We start from the raw sequence: 20484 nt of genomic DNA, 5'->3' as shown, positions 1-20484 counted from the left end.
TAAGTAGCGATACTCAGAAGATTCCTTTAAAGAGCTCTGTTTTGCAGATGTTGTTGTGTAATACGGGTTCAGTCCTTGCCAGCTCAGTCTTCCTTTTTTGTTTATACTGCATGTAGTTTGTACTGCATCACTTCCTTTGCAAGAGAATTGACTGTGGGGTCCTAGGGCAGGGTCATTTTTTCATTGCTTTGCACAATGCCTACTACCTATTTCTGGTATCAGAACTTTCTATTAGTCATCACCAGAAACTATTATTACACCTGTCAACTGGTAGTGTGGTGAGCTGTTTACAAGTTACAGATGAATGTGTGTGTGTATTTTTCCCCCCAAACCAATTTTATTACCTATAAACATTAGCCCCATTTTTAAAATAGGATAATATCCCTTAAAAATCCATTGTCCCTAGCCCTGAGTTTTGGCACAACTTGGTGCGCATTGCAAAACAGGAACCATCTACTAGAGTAATAGCTGCTCCCTTTATACAGGGCACACACTTGTCTCGTCCCCTCTGTGTCCTATGGACTGCTTTTCTGCTTCACTTACCTATCTTGCTGGCCTGGATTCTGTAGACAGCTTCATTTGATTAAGGACTAGTGCGTAAGAGCCCAAACCACACCAAAACAAAACCTTCAGCTTTACCAGCGCCATCAGCTACCTTTCCTAATTTGAATTATGTGCCATTTGAAGAACAAAATGATATTTAGCTGACCCCTGAACTACATGGGGTTGGGGCACTGACCCTCCATGCAATTAAAAATCCAAGTGTAACTTTAACTTCCCAAACACTTGACCAATAGCCTACTGTTGACCAGAAGCCCTACTGATGCTATTAACAGTCGACTAACACATATTTTACATGTTATACATATTTTATACTGTATTTTTATAGTAAAGTAAGCTAGGGAAGAGAAAAAGTTATTAAGAACATCCTAAGGAAGAGAAAATACATTTACAGAATGTACTGTAAAAAAATCTGTGAAAGTGGACCTGTGCAGTTCAAACCTATGTTTTCAAGGGTCAACTGTATAATCCTGTGGCTGTAATCGGTTGGGCCATCTTTGAAAAGTAGGTTATTATAATTTGTATAAATAAATAAAATATTGTGTGTATGTATATTTCTGTGCATATACATACACACATATTTAAGAATAAGACAATATGAAAACATACTAACAATTGAGGAATCTGAGAGAAGGGTATTTGGAAGTTTTTTAATGCTCTTCTGAGAACTTTTAAGTTTGCAATTATTTCAATATGAAAATTATTTTTAAAAGTCAGAGCTAACTCTCAACCACAGATTGTCAACAGTAACAAAGATGTTTCTTCCCTGAGTGATTAATCTTTTAGTCAGAATTTGAGGAAAGGAAACATTTAAGGCCAACATAATTGATACCATGTCTTACAAAGTTATTTTCCAGCAAAAAAAAAAAAAAAATTCTTTCCTGTAGTTGATATTAAGAGCAAAACTCAGAGAAAATATTTTTTGTATGAATTAATAACCAAAAAATTTGTCTTTGCATCCAGTTTTAGTACCCTGACATAAGAAAGCATTCAAAGCAGAAATAAATGCATTGCCTCTCTGAATCTAAAGAAGGACCTTATTAGCAAAGTGTATACGTCTTTGCTAATGTGTAGGCATCCACGTATTAGATATTTTAAACAAGCAACAGATCTGAACTGTTTGTTCATTTGTGGTGATGAATTTGTGCCAGTTCAGCCCCACACTTTGGTCTAACCAATGGTATGTGTCTCCTAGAAGGCCAGTCAGGATAAAAGCTGTAGTCCACATAGCCACAACAGAGGACAAAGATAGTCAACCATAGAATTCATTTCTCCTTATTTTCCCAAACAAGTGAAACTATTGGGCCTAGATTTGGAAGCCTTTTCAGCCTGCTGCAGTGTCCTTTTGATATGTCCCTGTCATTCTTTGAGAACTTCCTTATTTTCTGGCTCAGTAAGATTCCAGGCTCATCTTGTGCTTTTCCTGTCCCAGTGAGGAAATCAGCCGTTTCTCCAAAAAGCACTGGCATCGTCTCTGTGTGGCATTTGGAAATCAAGATTGGGTAGTAGGCATAGTTGTTGGGTAGTGACATAGTAGGTATGTCATTGCTTGTAGACTTTGTCAGAAGAGCTTGGCAGGTGGTGGATGGGGGGGGCAGGAAGGGATGGAGCGGGGACACACAGATGTGCTATTTCTTTGTGTTAAATACCATCAGTTCATACCGATATCTCCCATCGCAGTCCGACTCCGCGGGGTTTATTTTAGCCATCTCCTTCGAAATTTGTAATTTCCTTCCACAGTAGTGAGAAACCGGCTCCCTCCATCCTCAGTATTTTACTTATTTTCTCAGTCCTCCCGAAGGTAAGTAATTTCCCTCCCATGTGGGCCGCCTCCCAACACCTACCCTGCAGGACACCCCTACCCTGCAGGACACCCCGGCTGCACCAGCGGAACCCTTACCCTGGCCTCCTCGTGTGCACTCACCGGGCCAGCTGATCTGTTGGCCAGACCCTTGACTTTTTAAGCTTAGACGAATTATGAGCACAAACTTGAGAGAAAGTATTTCCTGAAATTATAAAGTCAGAATATTAATTTTTTACATTCAGTCACATAGTTTCGTTTTGATTCTTATTCACAGAGGAAGATGGGACTTATTTAAGGAAAGCTTTGGAAATAATGCTATTGATAAGTAGGCTTCGCTTTCCTTTTACTTTTTGAGATGTAATATTAACAGACTTTTCGGGAAACTGTTTACTGAGCACGGTTGAACTGGAGGACAGCTGCTTTCTGGGGGCAGCTAAATCTTCTCTCACTGGCCTGGGAAGCTCTGAATTCAGTCCTGGTTGGGATGACACTTAAAAAATAAATATGATAGTATTTGCCTTAAATTTGCAACCAAGCTATTTACATAAATTCCTTTCTCGGTTTGATCTATCAATAAAAATGATTTAATTCTGCTTTAGGAACTAAGAAAAAATAAGGAAAATTATTTGTTTTTTCCATTTCCTGATGTATTTGATCTGTTTTTAGTTTTTGACTCTTTTCTTTGCCACCACATTCTTATTCTCTTAGTTCACTTCCTCATGTCTGGTATTCCTGAGTATAGAGAGCGCTGGGCTATTTTCCTGAGTGCAGAAGGACTGACAGCATAAAGCAGGGTAGTAGAATATCTGTATCATGTTTGTCTTTGGAATGTGTTGATTTTTATGATTGAATATGAGTCCATTTCATATTTTGAAGTTTTTATAATTCACCTCTTCATGATTCCAGGTCCCTCCTCCCTTAGTAAAAATTCCCCTGGATGCCACAGCAGTATACTAGGAATAAGCAGAAATAAATTTGAAAGAAATCTGGCTCACGGTCTCTTAGGAGACATGATTACAATATGGGAAAAAAGTTGCAAAATGCAACATCTCAAATAGCATGTGACGATGGAAACCCTTTGCAGAGTGGTAATAGTTGATGTCTTTTGCCTTTTATATCTTCTTTAAATTCCTCCATATCCAGCTCCCTTGTCCTTACCATAACAACTCTATTGCAGAACCGGCAGGCATTATTGAGGGGCCCCAGTGAGCAGCACTTGGTACTTCACTTGAGGATGCCATCGGACCCTCTTAAGCTTCCTTTGGGTCTGTTGGCATCAGAGCAGTGACAGTATCATCAGATCAGCATCATGAAAATTCCATGTGCCTCCAGACGCTCCCAGCATCAGAATAGCCAGTGTGCCAGTTTAACCTCCTCCTGCCCTTGAGGCTGCTGTCCATTGTCCTAAAGCAAGGCCACCTAAGTGACACCAGTTCTACAGGCTGATAGGGGAAAGGAAGTTAACCCCTCCTCTACATTAGACACAAAGAAGGTTGTTTAGAAAAAATAAAACCAAAACCCAAAAATACCCTCCAACCACAAACCAAGAGAAAGTGCCAGATAGAAGAAGTATAAGGTTAATGCCAATTTTAAAGCTTTACTTGAGGAAATGTGGCCTAATTGGGTGTTACAGACTTGTGACAAAGCCAAGGAGAGCCAGCTGACAGAGTTTCTGACCATTCATTCATTCAATAAAAATTTTTGCTGGTTTTAAAATCCTCTGCTCCATTCTGTGGTTCACCCAACAGAAACAATAGCCAAACACATAACTTAGGAGCATCTGGGAAGCTTTCCAGTTTTCCTGTTTTTACACAATCCATTCTGTAACAGAAATAGATCTCCTTTCGAGGCCAGTGAAAGCTGTGCTTGTAACTGAGATTCCTCCAGGCAGAGATGATGATTAGGTGATTGCTTTAATCGTATGGTAATTTCCTTCTCACCTGTAACTGGGCATGTGATGTCAACAAAAGAAGGTTTGGAAATTTTTCTATTAATACTTAATAAAGTATAATTAGCAACAGACATGAAAAACATCTGATTGCAGTTCTTGGCACAGTGAATGTTAGTTTAGTGTGACTTTGTTTTCTGAACTTAAAACAGGTGTTGTCACAGTCGCTGAGGTGGAAATAATCCATTCACTTGGCTGCTTAACCATTTATTTCTTTTCAGTGTTTCCTGCCACAGGTCCTACCCAGCTTGTACCTGAAAGGCCCCTACCTGGTTGCCTCAAGTGTCAGTAGCTCTTAGGAAAACCTTGCTTTAGCTATATCAGAGCCTTCCTATGTGACGAAAATCGGCATAAGGAATTCCGGTTTTTAAAAAGTGATGTAGTAGCCTGATTAGGTTTTCCGTCATTCACTAAATTAGGCAGAGTGACAGAGTGTACAGGTTAGGTTTCCTGTCGCCCAGAGAGCCGAATATCTAAGGCTAGTGTAAGGTGAAAAGGATTCCTCTCTGAGGGTCAGGGTAAGAGTGTTCAGTACTGTGGTGCAAGTGGCTTATAGTATTTTAAATGCATAATTGTTATCATGTCATGTAATTGTGCATTTCTACCAAAGGGGTTTCCAACTCCAGCCCAGGTCTCGCTCATTTTCCTGAGCAGTGTTGACTTAGAAATAGGCTAATCCCTTGGTTAAGGCAGAATGCAATTAACCACTTCCCTAGGCATGCCAGAGAGCCAAATGGTTAATACAGTAGGAAATCATTTTTAAATGAAATGGACAAAAAGGATATATATAAGTTTTGTATACATAGAAGTTGAACCTTGTGTTGGAGAAATTGTATTTGTCACTTGGTTGGAGGACAAAATATAGCATCATGTTATTAATAGGAAAAGTTTCATTCTTATTTTTTGGTCTAGATCTTTATGTCTGTCATTATTAGATAATCAGTATTTATTTCATAGCTAAATAATACTTATTGGGATGTATTCATATGCTAACCTTGTAAAATATGTAACATCTTCCTTGTTTGTGTGCATTTGTGTGTGCTTTACTGATTTTATTTTTTTTTAATTTTTTAATGTTTACTTTTGAGACAGAGAGCATGAGTGGGGGAGGGGCAGAGAGAGAGGGAAACACAGAGCCTGACAGCACTGTCAGCACAGAGCTGTCAGCACAGAGCCTGACACGGGGCTCAAACCCACGAACCACAAGATCATGACCTGAGCTGAAGTCGGACGCTCAACTGTCTCAGCCACCTGGGTGCCCCATGCTTTACTAATTTTAAATGCATGGGAGTATTTAAATATCTGTTAGTCTGAGGACCTATAGTTTATAAAGACTCAACGTCACTGAGGTGATTTTACTGTGGTCCAGTTCACCAATCTCTGTATTTCCTCTACTAGGATTTTGGCAAAACCAACCAGTCAATTAAATAATTAAATACTGTCTAAAAGCTATGTAGTGACAAATGATGACCAAAACAGACAATTTGCATTCCGTGGTGTGGATTTGGTCAGCTTATAAAATTTATAATCTCATGAAAAAAGCAGTTTTCCTTGGAAGATCAAAATGAAGCCATTTTGGGATTCATTTTCAGCAGCGTGAAGTTACACGTGCTCTAACCTAACAGTGATTCTCCGCCCATCGTGGACGTGTCCTGACTTTAGCTGTTGTAGAGACTCTTCTGTCAAAGTGGTTAACTGAGTGCCCTGTGAATGACCAGTACCCTTCTTCTCACTGCAGTGACAGGCTTGAAAGTTGAACCCTTTTCAGGTATCCCCAGCAGACAAAAAAACAAAAACTGAAAAGCAGTACATTTCCAGATGTCAGCCCAGGTGCTGTATTTGCAGGCCTGATTTGCTATGCCGTATCTGACAAGGTGGGTTTTTTTTTTAATGTCCTCAAGACTTAATCTTGTTTTCATTGAAATATACTATAAAATGTTCTGTTTCCTTTTGCTTGGTAACTAAATAGTAGTATTTGGTAAAAGTGTCTTTTATGGTCAAGAATTTAGACAGTGAGCTGAGAAGGAACTATTGTATTATTAGGAGTATTATTTTGACCGCATTGCCTGGGACCTTGGTCAATAGCCTTCAGGTGGGGAAGGTGTTGTTTGTTTCTGCCATTTCCTTATACTGGGAAGGGAGAATGGCTGAGTAACTTGACATAATCAAATTCAGGTAATAAAAAAATTAAAATAAAACCCAATCTCTTGTCTCTTACTGGGCAGCAGGGCATGTGGCCTCCTCACAGAATTTGCCCTCGGCAACAGGTTGGGATTTCTGGTCGCCCTCCCTATGTTCTTGGTACTCTGCATCTGCCATCCTGTGTGTTGTTGCCTTTGTGTCCAAAGGATCAGGTTTAATTAGCTCCTGAGAGAAAGAAGAGTGAGACGCATCCTCACTTGGCTCTTCTCAGGAATCTCAGACCCAACACAGCCTGTGTGGCTCACGGTCACCTTCCAAAATCAGGCTCTTCCTCTGCTGCCCCAGCGCTGTATAACAAGTGCTGTTGTGGTCAGCCCCACCGGTCGTGTGAGCAACCTTGACCCCTCCCTCTGTTCCACCTCTCACATCCAGTAAGTCACTCTATCTAGTCAGTCCTGCTTCTGCTCTGAAAACCTGTCCTCTGCTCCCTCTCCCCACAGCTCCACCCCAACCAGGGCCCCAGTCATCCCTGCCCAGGACCCAGGCAGTGGGGTGGGACCCACCGCCAGCAGTGGCCTTCTCACTGCTCCACTGCCAGGCACTCAGTCCTCTCCGGCCCACAGTCACAGGGGCTTGCAAAAAGCAAATGTGATCAGTGCCTGAAATCTGCCCTGGAGATAACCTCCAAAACCCCACGACACTGCAAGGTCTCACCCACCCACCCGCCTCTCCCCTCGCAGCCCTCACATCTGTCCTCATCACCCTGAATTAGTGGAGAGACGGGTCTGCCTGTTCGTTCCTTCACCATGGCTCCCAGAACAGTGCTTGGGACGTGGGCGCTAATAACTACTGTGTGAATGAACAAGTGAATACAATAAAATTACAGGCAGCAATAAGAATGTTTAAAGTTAGTATTTCTCTGCAAGGCATGTCTTACTGTATCATAGAAGTGTGTTTTGAAAAAGCAAGCGTTGGGCCTCCTGGGTGGCTCAGTCGGTTAAGCATCCGACTTTGTCTCAGATCCCATGGGTTGGTGAGTTTGAGCCCCACATTGGACTCTGTGCTGACAGCTCAGTCTGGAGCCTGCTTTGGATTCTGTGTCTCCCTCTCTCTCTCTGCCCCTCCCCTGCTGGTGTGCGCTCTTTCTCTCAAAAATAAGCATTAAAAACATATTTTTTTAAAGAAAAGAAAAAGCAAGTATTATCTAAAAATGAATATATCAAAAACAAGGGTTTTTTTCATTACAGAAAGGAAGGAAGGGGGTACCTGAGTGGCTCAGTCAGCTCAGGTCATGATCTCATTGTTGGTGAGTTCGAGCCCTGCGTCGGGCTCTGTGCTGACAGCTCAGAGCCCGGAGTCTATTTCTAATCCTGTGTGTGTGTGTGTGTCTCTCTCTCTCAAAAATAAATAACATTAAAAAATGTTGGAAGGAAGGGAGGAAAAGGTAAAACAATTCAGCCAGGCGTCTCCCGACCATACTTTCTGGCTAGCTACCTTTTGCGCGGCTCAAGGGAAGAGAGGTTGCTCTGGAAAAGCAAACCAAGAGATGAACTCGGGAAGTCAGTCAAACCCCTGTCAGTGGCCCTCTCACAAGTTTCCTGTGTCCTGTGGAAAGCCTAAACATTTTGATGGAAGGTTTTCTGACTTCAGAGGGTCCCTGCGAACTACTGGGAGAACGCTTTCTGGACACGATGCCGAGCTGGATCAGGATTCATTATGCTAGCACAGTGACTGCCACTGTGAGGGTTAGCGGCACAGATGCAGCGCCCCGGAGAAGGGGGCCTGTCCTGCCATCCAGACGGCCTTGTCACAGGACTTCATGCATCTCGCTGTACCCTAACCCTGTGCCAGCAGTGCTCCGAGTGTTGCAGTGAGCAGAGGGTCTCACTTCTTGTAACCGTCCCGGGAGGTGGGTGCCGATGTGATCCCACCATCTCGCTGATGGGCTACGGTGGTCTCCTCAAACGTTCTCTTTTCAAGGCCTCGGTATGTCAATAAAAAGGCAAAATAAAGCATCCTATTTCAGGTGCTCTGAAGGCAGTATATAAGTCAGGAAGTGCCTAGAGCTACCTATATGGAGACTGTATAATCACATTAATAATTCAGATGTCAAGAAATTCAAATTTGGGATGCCTTCTTTGGACCCTTCCACTCCTAAAACTGGATTAGGTATCCCTTGTCTAAGCTTCTATAGTATCCTTTCTGTCTTTGTTATTGCCTTAAATCTTTTCTGAAACAGTATGGTGGGGGTGTGCCCACCCATGTACACGCACGCACACACACATGCGAACAAGAAAGAGAATAGGAGCAACAGGGAAATGACAGATTTTTTAAATGTGTACTTAACTTTACTTATTCTGAGAGGGAGAGAGAGAATCCCAAGCAGGCTCTGCACTGTCAGCACAGGAGTCCTATGTAGGGCTCGAACTCACGAACCGTGAGATCATGACCTGAGCCGAAATCAAGAGTCGGATGCTTAACCGACTGAGCCACCCAGGCGCCCCTTAAAAATATGTAATTTTTAAACCTCTGTCACTGTGCTTACTACATGGCATTGTCTGCATCTGGAAGTCTTTGGTACAATAATACCATATGCCTTATTCTTTGTAACTCAGATGTTCATAAACGCACACAATCAGTAACTAGCAGAATCAGGATTCAAGCCTAGGGCTCCAGGGCTGTGTGACTCTGATGCTCATAATCTTTCTAACAAACAGTCCCTGCCCACTTCAAGAACGTGCGGTCTAACAGAGGGGATTAAATGAATTGATTCCATCACACAGAGGCCATGATTTTGCCAGAAGCAGCAGCAGCAACAAAATGCCTTCACCCTTGGGAGAGATTCTCATTTAACTGGGGAGAGTGAACTGAACATATCGGAAGTTGGCAGTAAGCTGATGATCATTGCATAAGTTTCCTCCATCAGGGAAGAAAAGGGTCAAAGTTTTGTGTACTTTGAAATAAAACTGCCTTATAATCTGTCCTTTCGAAATGGGCCAGCATCGTTGGTTTAAAAAGCCACACCCAGAACACAAACTGTAGCTGGAAGTATAAGTTGCTGCAGCCTCTTTGGAGAATGATTTGGCAAAAATTCACAAATTTATATCGTGCGTATCCTTTGACGCGGCAACGTTGTATTTATAGTTGCATTGTCCATGATAAAAAAGGTGAGTAACCACCTAAAAGTCCAATAGGGACTAATTAAATATACTATTGTGTGTTCACTCGTGAAATGAAATACTATGTAGGCATAAAAAATGAGGCTTTTCCCTATTTATATGAAACTATTGCCAAGATTCATTATTTCAATTGGAGAAAAAATGTCATTCATGTATAAGACTATCTGTATGGATATGTATGTATTTGAATAACCTATTTCTATTTTAAATTTTTTTTAATGTTTATTTATTTTTGAGAGACAGAGACAGCATGAGCGGGGGAGGGGCAGAGAGAGAGAGAGAGGGAGAGAGAGAGAGAGAGAGAGAGAGACACCCAGAATATGAAGCAGGCTCCAGGCTCCGAGCTGTCAGCACAGAGCCCGACGCGGGGCTCGAACTCATGAACTGTGAGATCGTGACCTGAGCTGAAGTCGGTCTCTCAACTGACTGAGCCACCCAGGTGCCCCTGAATAACCTATTTCTAGAAGAATTTACAGAAAACCAGCAGCAGTAGCTGCCTCTAGCCAGGGAGGTTGTGACAAAGATGAGAAATGCTTTTCGCTATCTAATCATTTATATTTGTTGAATCTTTTACTAAGAGTCTATATTGCTTGTGCAAAAGCAATAAATAAAAATCTAAACCTCTATGAAGAAGCTTGGATTGTTTACTAGCAATTTTAAATTTGTATATAATTTCACATTTATAGAAAAATGCAAGAATTATAAGAACCTTCCTATGAGAATGCCTGGTATTTAGTTGTTGGGTCTCTTTAATTTCTTATAATGTAAATAGTATTTAGCCTTTCTGGGTTTTTTTTTTTTGATATCCAAAAGTTGTATTTAATATTTTTAAAATGTCAACAAATTATAGATTCATAAGAGATAAAGCTATACAGATTTTAAAAGTATAGATGATTTTCTTTAATTCTATTCAGTATTAAGTGAACAGAGTATATTAATGTTGGTTATCTCATATTGATTAGAATCTCTAATGTATAGCCTTATATACCTTTGATTAATTAAAAATAAAGTAGCTAACAAAAGAAGTAAATATACTTTCTTTAAAAAAGATTTTCAAACAACTTCCTGTCCTGGAGTATCTCCTTTTTTTTTTTTTTTTTTTTTTTAATTTATTTATTGTTTAATTTACATCCAAGTTAGCATATAGTGCAACACTGATTTCCTTAATGCCCCTTAGCCATTTAGCCCATCCCCCCCTCCCAAAACCCCCTTTAACAATCCTCTGTTCTCTATATTTAAGAGTCTCTTATGGGGGCGCCTGGGTGGCGCAGTCGGTTAAGCGTCCGACTTCACCCAGGTCACGATCTCGCGGTCCGTGAGTTCGAGCCCCGCGTCAGGCTCTGGGCTGATGGCTCGGAGCCTGGAGCCTGTTTCCGATTCTGTGTCTCCCTCTCTCTCTGCCCCTCCCCCGTTCATGCTCTGTCTCTCTCTGTCCCAAAAATAAATAAACGTTGAAAAAAAAAAAAAGAGTCTCTTATGTTTTGTCCCCCTCCCTCTTTTTATATTATTTTTGCTTCCCTCCCCTTATATTTATCTGTTCTGTATCTTAAATTCCTCATATGAGTTAAGTCATATGACATTTGTCTTTCTCTGACTAATTTCGCTTAGCGTAACACCCTCCCGTTCTATCCTCGTAGTTGCAAATGGAAATATTTGGTTCTTTTGGATTGCTGAGTAATACTCCATTGTATATGTATACCACATCTTCTTTATCCATTCATCCATCGATGGACAGTTGGGCTCTTTCCATACTTTGTCTCTTGTTGATAGTTTTGCTATAAGCATTGGGGTACATGTGCCCCTTTGAAACAGTACACCTGTATCCTTTGGGTAAATACCCAGTAGTGCAGTTGCTGGGTCACAGGGTAGTTCTATTTTTAATTTTTTGAGGAACCTCCATAATGTTTTCCAGAGTGTCAGCCTTTCTGTTGTTGTTGCTGTTGTTTTTACTGTGAACTTTCCCAGTTATTTCGTAGAATGTCCTTCGATTTAGGTTTATCTTCTGTTTCCTCCTGGTTAGATTCAGATTAAATGTTTTTGGCAGACACCACAAAAGTGATTGTTGTGTCCTCACCACATCATATCAGGAGGCACAGTATTTGTGTTCTAAGCCCTGTGGCTACAGGAAAAGAAGCTTTAGGTCCTTTTGTAGCACTTGAGCTGGGAATTTGAATCCCTGAGCCATTCTTTTCATTCATCACTTTGTCCAGTGACATTAAGAGTTAACCAGCCAACCTCATATATTTGTTAGTTTTCCAGAAATCTTTGCAAATATACTCACAATCACCCAGCTTCTTGTTTCTTATGAGAGGTTGATTAAGAGTATTCATGGCAGATATGTTTTTTATTGCCAGATCACACCATGGACTATCACTGTTCTTTTTGCTACTGGAAATAGAGTCATTAGTGGCCTTAAATCTGATCAGAGAGCCATTTCCTGAAACTCCAGAAACAACTCAGAGAACACTTTCTCAAAATTCCGTCCCTCTAGAACCACTTTCAATACAAAATCCACATAAGTCTGACTGCTCCAGAGAAACAGTACCAATAGGATATATGTGTGTGTGTGTGTGTGTGTGTGTGTGTGTGTGTGTGTGTGTGTTTATAAACACACATATAGAGAGATTTTTGGCTCACACAGTTACGGAGGCTGAGAAGTCCAAACTCCTCAGTCAGTAAGCTAGAATTTTAGGAGAGCTGATGGTGTTAGTTCTAGTCTGAGTCCAAGTGTGAGGGCAGGAGAAGACCTGTGCCCTAGCTCAGAGACCATCAGGCTGAGAGACAAAGCATTGTTTCTTACTCACCCTTCTGTTCCTATCAGGTCTTGGCTGGAGTGGATGAGGCCCACCCAGTTGGGTAGGGCACTCTGCTTTGCTCAGTCCCACTGATTCTAATGTTTCTCTCATCCAGAAGCACCCTCACAGCACACCCAGAATAATGTTTGACCAAATTCTGGGCACCTCCTGGCCCAGGCAAGTTGACACATAAAATTAACCATCACGGGCACATATGTCAATTTGTGTCAATAGAGGTGATATTAACTTTGAGCACCTGGTCAAAGTTAATGAAGTCAAAGTTAATGGCCACTTAATGCTTACAGGGTTTCTCTCCTGTAAAAGTTATCGTCTTTACCTTTGTAATGATTAAGTAATTTGCAGAAGATACTTTGCGGCTGTGTAACTATCCTGTTCCTCATCACACTCTCAGCTACTGGTTTTAGCATGCACTGATAATTCTCTAACTCAACGTCATTCCTTTTGTATTTCTTGTCATTCCACCATAAGGAAGAGCTTTTACTTCTCCAATTCACTTCTATTTTATATCAGTACGGACTCCTAGATTCTTATTTTATTTGGGGGATTATAATGTCACTGACATTACTTATTTTAGTGCTCATGTGGTTCCAGATTTGGCCAGTGGGAGCCTTTTACGCTGATTCCTGTTTCTTTTGCTATGTCCCTGTCATTCTTTGAGTACTTCCCTACATTCTGGCTCAACAAGACATTTCAGACTCATCTTGTACTTCCCCTGCCCCAGCTCCAGAATTAGCTTTTCTCTAAGGATCCCTGGGTCCTTTTAGTTAAGAAGAATAGTGTACAAGCCAACATCTGAGTGTCCTTGCTTCTGAGCTCCCTCAGAGGGCAGAGCTAGGAAATGTGTGCTCACGTCCACATCTCTCTCTCTCTCTCTCCCTTCCCTTCAAGCCGCTGCACCCCACCAGTTTGAACTGATACCTCCAGTTCCAAGTCAGTCCTGCATACGTTGCAGCTTCCTTCCCTAACAGTGAAAAACATGTCCCAGAGGGTGAGTCAGAGTAGATACTATTTTAATTATATTTTCCTGGAATATAAATTACTGTTTGTATCCAGAGTACATGAAATTGCCCATGTGAAAGGAAAGGTTATTTTCAGTTGAGCATAAGGATGTGGCCCATTAAAAACTAGGTGATATCCTGCTGTATTTAATCTCCCCTCCTCCCACTTTTGAAAGTCATAAGGAAATAAGAGAAGTGAAACTAAGTATATAAATTAAAAAAAAAAAGTAATGATGGTAGGCGATTTAAAGTCTTCCATACTTGACGGCCTAAATTTTCTCTATAAATAGGATGCAAACCATTTGCTGAGAAAATGGAGGTGGGCTAAGGGGACTCATTCCTTCCTTCCTTTATTTTTTGATTCATCGAATATTTACCCATCCCCTGTAAGTTCCAGCACTGTATTGCATGCTGAAGATAAAGCCATGAACAAGGTAAATATGGACCGTATTCCTCTGGAGACAGAAAGTAAACCAACAAGAAGTTACTTGTGGTAACTACCATAGAGGAAACAAGTGTGGGATGATGGTGGATAGGGGCAGTTTAGATGGGGAAGGATCTTGTTTTATTCTTGGCCAGAGCAGTCATCAGGAGTGGCTGACGTGAGATAAGCCAATATCGGGATGTCAAATTGGCTTGACATTAAGACTTCCCATTGAAAAGATTTAAGGATAGGAATGAAAAATTAGATTTATATTTTGTGGAGAATGGTTTAAGAGGGAGTCCCACCAATGAAGGTGATACCTGCGATGGGGAAGACACCTGTGACTCCATACTCTTGCTGACATTGTTCACTGTCAAAATTCCTCATGTGTAGGTGGAGAATTGTACCCTGTTGTTGGTTTGATTTGCATTTCTTTAAACATGAAGTGAAACTGAGACACTTTCATAGAATTTATTTTGGTATAACTAGTCGTATTAGTTTCCTAGAGTTGCTATAACAAAATACCACAAACAAAATTGCACAAATGGGGTGGCTTAAAAATAAGGTCAGACATTTCTTGTCTCACAGTTCTGAAGACTAGAAGTCCAACATCAAGGTGTCAGCAGGGCCAGGATCAGTCTGGAACTGGCGGGGGAGAAATCCTTCCTTGCTTCTGCCTAGCTTCCCACGGTGACGTTGGCTCGCAGCTGCGCCTGTCACCTCTGTCATCGCGTGGTGTCCTCCCCGTCTGTCTCAGTCTTCCCATGGCATTTTCCTCTTCTCATAACCCAGTCGTGTTGGATTAGGGCCCACTCTAATGACCTCATCTTCATTACATCTGCAAAAACGCTGTTTCTAAATAAGGTCACTTTCACGGGTACCAGGGATTAGTACTTCAGCATATCTTTTGTGGGGGAGAGCACAATTCAAGGCATCACACTGATGATCTATGGATTTTGTTTTTCCAGGTGGCTGACCTGTTTTCTGACACACTCTGTCGACATACGTTCTTGGTGTAATTGTTTGCCATTTTGAAATGTCACCATTATCACACCAAAGTCTTCAGAGACCCAGTCACGTGATCTCCATTATCTCCCTCTTCTATACTGCTTTCTACTTGAACTTTGTTTTTCCACTTCATTTTGCTTGCTTTTCTTCTTGTCTGTATGTTCAGCAGTATCCGTTTCTATCTAATATCTTTATATATATATATGTATATTTTATTTTGAGAGAGAGCACATGAGCAGGGGAGGGGCACATGGAGAGGGAGACAGAGAATCCCAAGCACGCTCCCTGCTGTCAACACGGATCCCACGGACCGGGAGATCGTGACCTGAGCTGACCAACTTAACCAGCTGAGCCACCCAGGTGCCCCTCATTCTGATGTCTTTTAATGTGGTCTTCATTTCTGTGGGGTTTTCTCCTCTTCTGTTGTTTCCCTGAGCTCTTTGGTTTCTCATCTCCTGTTTCAAAAAAAATGGTTTTAAACATTTTTTCTCTATTTTTTTAAAAAAGTTTATTTTGCAAGAGAGAGAGAGGGAGATCATGCAAATTGGGGAGGAACAGAGGGGGGGAGAGAGAGAGAGAGAGAGAGAGAGAGAGAGAGAGAGAGAGAACCCCAAGCAGGCTCCTCACCGCCAGTGCTGTGCCCCATGTGGGTCTCCATCTCACAAACTGTGAGATCACCACCTGAGCCGAAATCAAGAGTTGGAGGCTCAACCAACAGAGCCACCCAGGCGCCCTTGGTCTCTCTATTTTTAAGTGGTGTTTTCTTTGTTCTCTTGGTTTTTAGAGAGCTATATTTTCTTTATGTGTTTTGCTTCCATGCAGAAATATTTTTCCAAAGTTTTTCTCCTTTATGACATACCTATTTTTCATGGGTATTCTTGATCTGCCTTTTGTCCTATCAGTTTCTTTGCCTAGTTTTTCTTATCATGTCTTATCCTGGGCCCCATTCTGGGTCACTTTTGATTATTACCATCTTTGAGTAAATGTGGTTGGATTATTTAGTTATTGGATTAGTTAGTTATTGAAAGAGAGTGTGTGGAATGACCAGTAGATAGCTGAGTTTGGGATCATTATTATTTTTTTTTAATCTTTTAAATTTATTTTTGAGAGAGACAGAGAGAGTGTGCATTAGCAGGGGAGAGGCAGAGAGAGAGGCAGGGAGAGAATCCCAAGCAGGCTCCTCACTGTCAGTGCAGAGCCCTCTGCGGGGCTCCCACCCACAAACTGTGAGATCATGACCTGAGCCAAAATCAAGAGTCGGACACTTAACCGACTGAGCCACCCATGCTGAGTTATTTCTCACTTTGACTGAAATGGCAAGAAGTTTGCCTGACTCGCAGGCAAGCCCTGTGAGCATGCCATGAGACATCTGGGAGGTAAGGTGGCACCTGTTTTCACTGCTCAATATCACCTGCTGCAGAGAATTGTACCTGCTTTTTCTCATTTGCCTCACCACACGGACAGTGTAATGCATTACAATTGCATTGTAATCGATTGCAGTGTAATTGCAACAACGTAATGTCTACTCATTTCTTCATTCAGTCCCATCTTGCAACTAACTATTCAGAAGTGCCAAATGGGCCTCCTTTTGTCCCACAGCCACCAGCACCCTGAGACTCCGCCATTCTCAGAGAAGATGGTTGGTTTGTCCCCTGGAGAACTGCAGCCTCCTGTGGGGGGCGCTCTGCTCCGGAGCCTGCACGCACACAGGTGCCTGCTTCCTGTCGGCAGCCTCCGTCCCCCGTGTCTACTTTTCACGGCACCCTGCAACTGTTCTTCCTAGGTCATGTTTCAGAGTTGAGGCTAGGTGTTTGTCCCCTAGTAGGTAGTTTTCTGGTTTCATTTCATTTTGTTTTGCTTTTGAAGGAGTGGGAACCTGTTGAGGAGATGGGGGGAGGAAGAGACTGGGTGAGGACAAGGTATTGTAGGCAGAATGAACCTGTGGGCAAACCATGAGGTCGTGGTGTCCTTGGGAACCGTAAGTATCTCATTAATGTAACAGCAGGCTGAGACGGAAAGAGGGGATCGGGAGGTGTTGACGGTGGATGTGTGGTGGGCAGTTAGGAGAGTCAAGTGAAGAGGAATTTGGAGGCCGCGGCACAAAAGGCCTTGCGTGCCTCGCGTGCCTCGCTCTGAGCTTAGTATATTTCTCTTTCAGTTCCTCATTGAAAGGGGTGTTGTGATCATCTTTGCCAACATGGTACCTGCCTTCATTACCTTACCTATCATTTGTTAGTATTTATTTGCAACACTTCCGTACACTTTGTTCATCTTTTAATTCCCAGAGTCAGGCCCAGTGTCTGGCACAGAGTAGATATTGAATAAATATTTGAAGAGTGCATTATAAGTTTGTCACACAAGCTTCGCACACATAGAGATGCCTTCCTTGGTCTCTTATAAGAGGTGGCTTCACCCTGTTTGTCGCTGAGGATCGTGCCACTAGTTCCTCATGGAGGCACACCAACCAGGTGACTACATTACCTTAGTGCTAACTTCATACGCCAGGCTTTCCCAAGCAAATTGGAATCTTGGGTTGGTGTTACTGTGTACACTGGCACCATCTAGTGGTGATTTTAAGCCTTAACCAAACTGAAAGTTTCATGTGTGGTAACCAACCTGAGAGTTTCAAGTAAGTTTTTAACATTTTATAAATTACCGAGGCATTGTATTTAATACCATAATTCGTTGATCTTTTGCCGCTCTCTTCACGATAATATTTTTGCATTTGATGCTATTATGCACGTAGTTTATTGTGTTTTACAAACCTGATGTCTAGAAGCTTTGATAAGCAAAATATTCTATTTGGAATAAAATGGAATTTACTGATTAGGCAGACCTGGAATCTTAGAACAGCATTCTAATCTCGTATGTTATTTGCTGTGTCTTATTTCACAGAGTGCCACACCTGTGAGGTAATCTCTTTTTCCCAACATCTTCCTCCTCCTCCCCCTTCTCCTCCCTCTCCCCCTCCCCCTCCCCTCCTCTTCCTTCCCCTCCTCCTCCCCCTCCTCCTCCTCTCCCTCCTCCTCCTCCTCCCTCCTCCTCCTTCCCCTCCTCCTCCTCCTTCCCCTCCTCCTCCTTCCCCTCCTCCTCCTTCCCCTCCTCTTTCCTCCTCTTCTTCTTCTTCCTCTTCTTCTTCTCCTCCTCCTTCTTCTCCTCCTCCTCCTTCTCCTCCCCCTCCTCCCCCTCCTTCCCCTCCCCCCTCCCCCTCCCCCTTCTTCTTCTTCTTCCTGTTTAGACAGTGTTTCTAAAACTAAAGAATCATGTCCTTTTAATTCTCATCCTTGAAGACAGCTGTTGAGAATGTCCTGCAAATTTTCAGGTTAAGCCAGAAAGGCTTGGGTAGTGAACCTTAGCCTTTCATTACTTTTGGGGGGTGTTTGAACATGAGTTATGTGGACATTTTGCTTGTGGCTTGTTGTTCGTTGATTAACAGCTGAGGCAGGGAATCAGATTATGATTATTGAATTGATTCTTCACATGTAGGGATTATTGTGATTTAAGTAGAAACGTTAATAAAATAAAAGCATTTATTAAAAATATTTTTCATGCAGAGTGTAATTGGAAGCATAGATTAATTGCCCACCCCACCCCCTTTTTTAAGTACTTACTCAATGCCAGGGTGAGAGTGCGGTGCAATTGTCTGTTTTACAAGTGAAACACATGGAGGTGAAGTGGTTTTACAAGGTCGCACAGCTATCATATTTGCAGTGTGAGCATTCAGACCCAGATGTAAAGGACTCCAAAGTCTGTGCTTCTAACCACCATATAAACTTGGCATCCAACAGTTAGGCTTCCCAGGAAAACCACAGTAGAAAAATGCACAGAAAATCTTAAAGTGGTTATTAATAGCTTTTATTTAAATATATATTAGCTATTTAATAAAATCTTGGTTTTAATCTACTGTTGATTATCAGCATCTGTTTGTTTCCACGCCTAATTATAGCCAACAGCCTTCATTCCATTGTGAAGGAAGTTTAAGGTCCTTGCCCTTGTGGTCCCAAAGAATTAGTTATTTCCCTGCTGCTCTGGTCCTGAGCAAGAGTTCTTAGAGATGTGGTCGTTGTCCTGGAACCAGCATTTAGCCCGTCTTGGTGCTCCCTTCCTTCTTGGATGGGAGCTCTGTGTCCTTCCTGTGCCTCTCGGCAGGTGGAGTGTGTTAGCAACAACTTGTATAGAAATGTCCATTTGGGTGTTGGCCTAGCTCTGGTTCATGTGTGTTTATATGTGTGAGTAATGTATAAACCGTGACTATATATGGGTTTTCTTTTTTTTTTTTTTAATTTTTTTTCCAACGTTTATTTATTTTTAAGACAGAGAGAGACAGAGCATGAACGGGGGAGGGGCAGAGAGAGAGGGAGACACAGAATCGGAAACAGGCTCCAGGCTCTGAGCCATCAGCCCAGAGCCTGACGCGGGGCTCGAACTCCCGGACCGCGAGATCGTGACCTGGCTGAAGTCGGACGCTTAACCGACTGCGCCACCCAGGCGCCCCTATATATGGGTTTTCTAAGTTTTATATTTAAATTTTTTCTTGGTAAATACAGACACACGATTTTGTGCAGTTGAGTCATACTGTATATGCCAGGGGTTTTCTTTACTTTTTCCCCTTTGTTCCTAAAGCTTCCTTCCATCCACCCACACAGCCTCCCTCCTCATCACCCTGTTATATGTAGAAAAGGTATGTGAAACAGAACACGTAGTCTTCCATATTTTTCCATGCTCGTTTAATCACTTATCAAATATATCTATGTATGGTGATACATACAAATTACATAATGGGCAGCATTCCAGAATTTTATGGTAAAAAGGTGGGATCCTGTTAGAAATACTTTATAAAAAAATACACATACCTTTCAACCAGCTGTCTCACAGAAATAAAAGCACTGAGTTGTAAGATTATGTGTCAGGAGTATTTCCTACAGTATTATTCATAATAGCAGGAAGGAAGGGGAATGATTGAATAGAGAATGATAATCTATACCATGGAATTTTAGGCCATCATTTAAAACAATGAATTTGAGGGGCACCTGGGTGGCTTAGTCAGTTGGGCATCTGACTTCGGCTCAGGTCATGATCTCACGTTTCGTGGGTTCGAGCCCCACATCGGGCTCTGTGCTGACAGCTCAGAGCCTGGATGCTGCTTCGGATTCTGTGTCTCCCTCTCTCTCTGCCCCTCCCCTGCTTGCACTCTGTCTCTTTCTCTCTCAAAAATAAATAAACATTAAAAAAATTTTTTTTAATTTTTAATGATGAATTTGATGTATGCCAGAAGCGTCTCCTCTATGACTCTGTTATGAACTTTAGTGTTCTTATTCCTTTACTGACATTTTAGTGCAGATTCAAGAGGGAGAAAAAAAAGAAATGTATTTGGACAGTTTTCTTTATAATTGAAAATCTGGCTAAGTAGATTCCAAGACCTGCTTTATCTTCTGTTTCTCCTTTTACTAGAGCTCTTAGTAGCACCTACTTATCCTTTCATATTTCAGAAATAGGAACTATCCAATCCACAAAAAATTAAATTCTTTCTTCTTTCCTGGCTTTTAACTCCTACTGGTCTTTTCTGCCAGCAACATCTGAAGGGGCACAACCTAAGCATTGTCT

The 20484-nt window shown here is 41.9% G+C and overlaps 1 protein-coding gene across 2 annotated transcripts in view; it reads left to right on the top strand.

Annotated features, from left to right (window-relative positions):
• The window catches only part of MYO1D (myosin ID), a 359179-nt gene that overhangs the window by 71740 nt on the left and 266955 nt on the right, over positions 1-20484 (top strand). The gene's annotated exons all lie outside the window — the stretch shown is intronic.

The sequence above is a fragment of the Lynx canadensis genome, chromosome E1, assembly GCF_007474595.2.
Source record: "Lynx canadensis isolate LIC74 chromosome E1, mLynCan4.pri.v2, whole genome shotgun sequence".
Classification (NCBI taxonomy): domain Eukaryota; kingdom Metazoa; phylum Chordata; class Mammalia; order Carnivora; family Felidae; genus Lynx; species Lynx canadensis.
The sequence above is the reverse complement of the archived record's forward strand: the minus strand, read 5'-3'. Positions and strand labels throughout refer to the sequence as shown.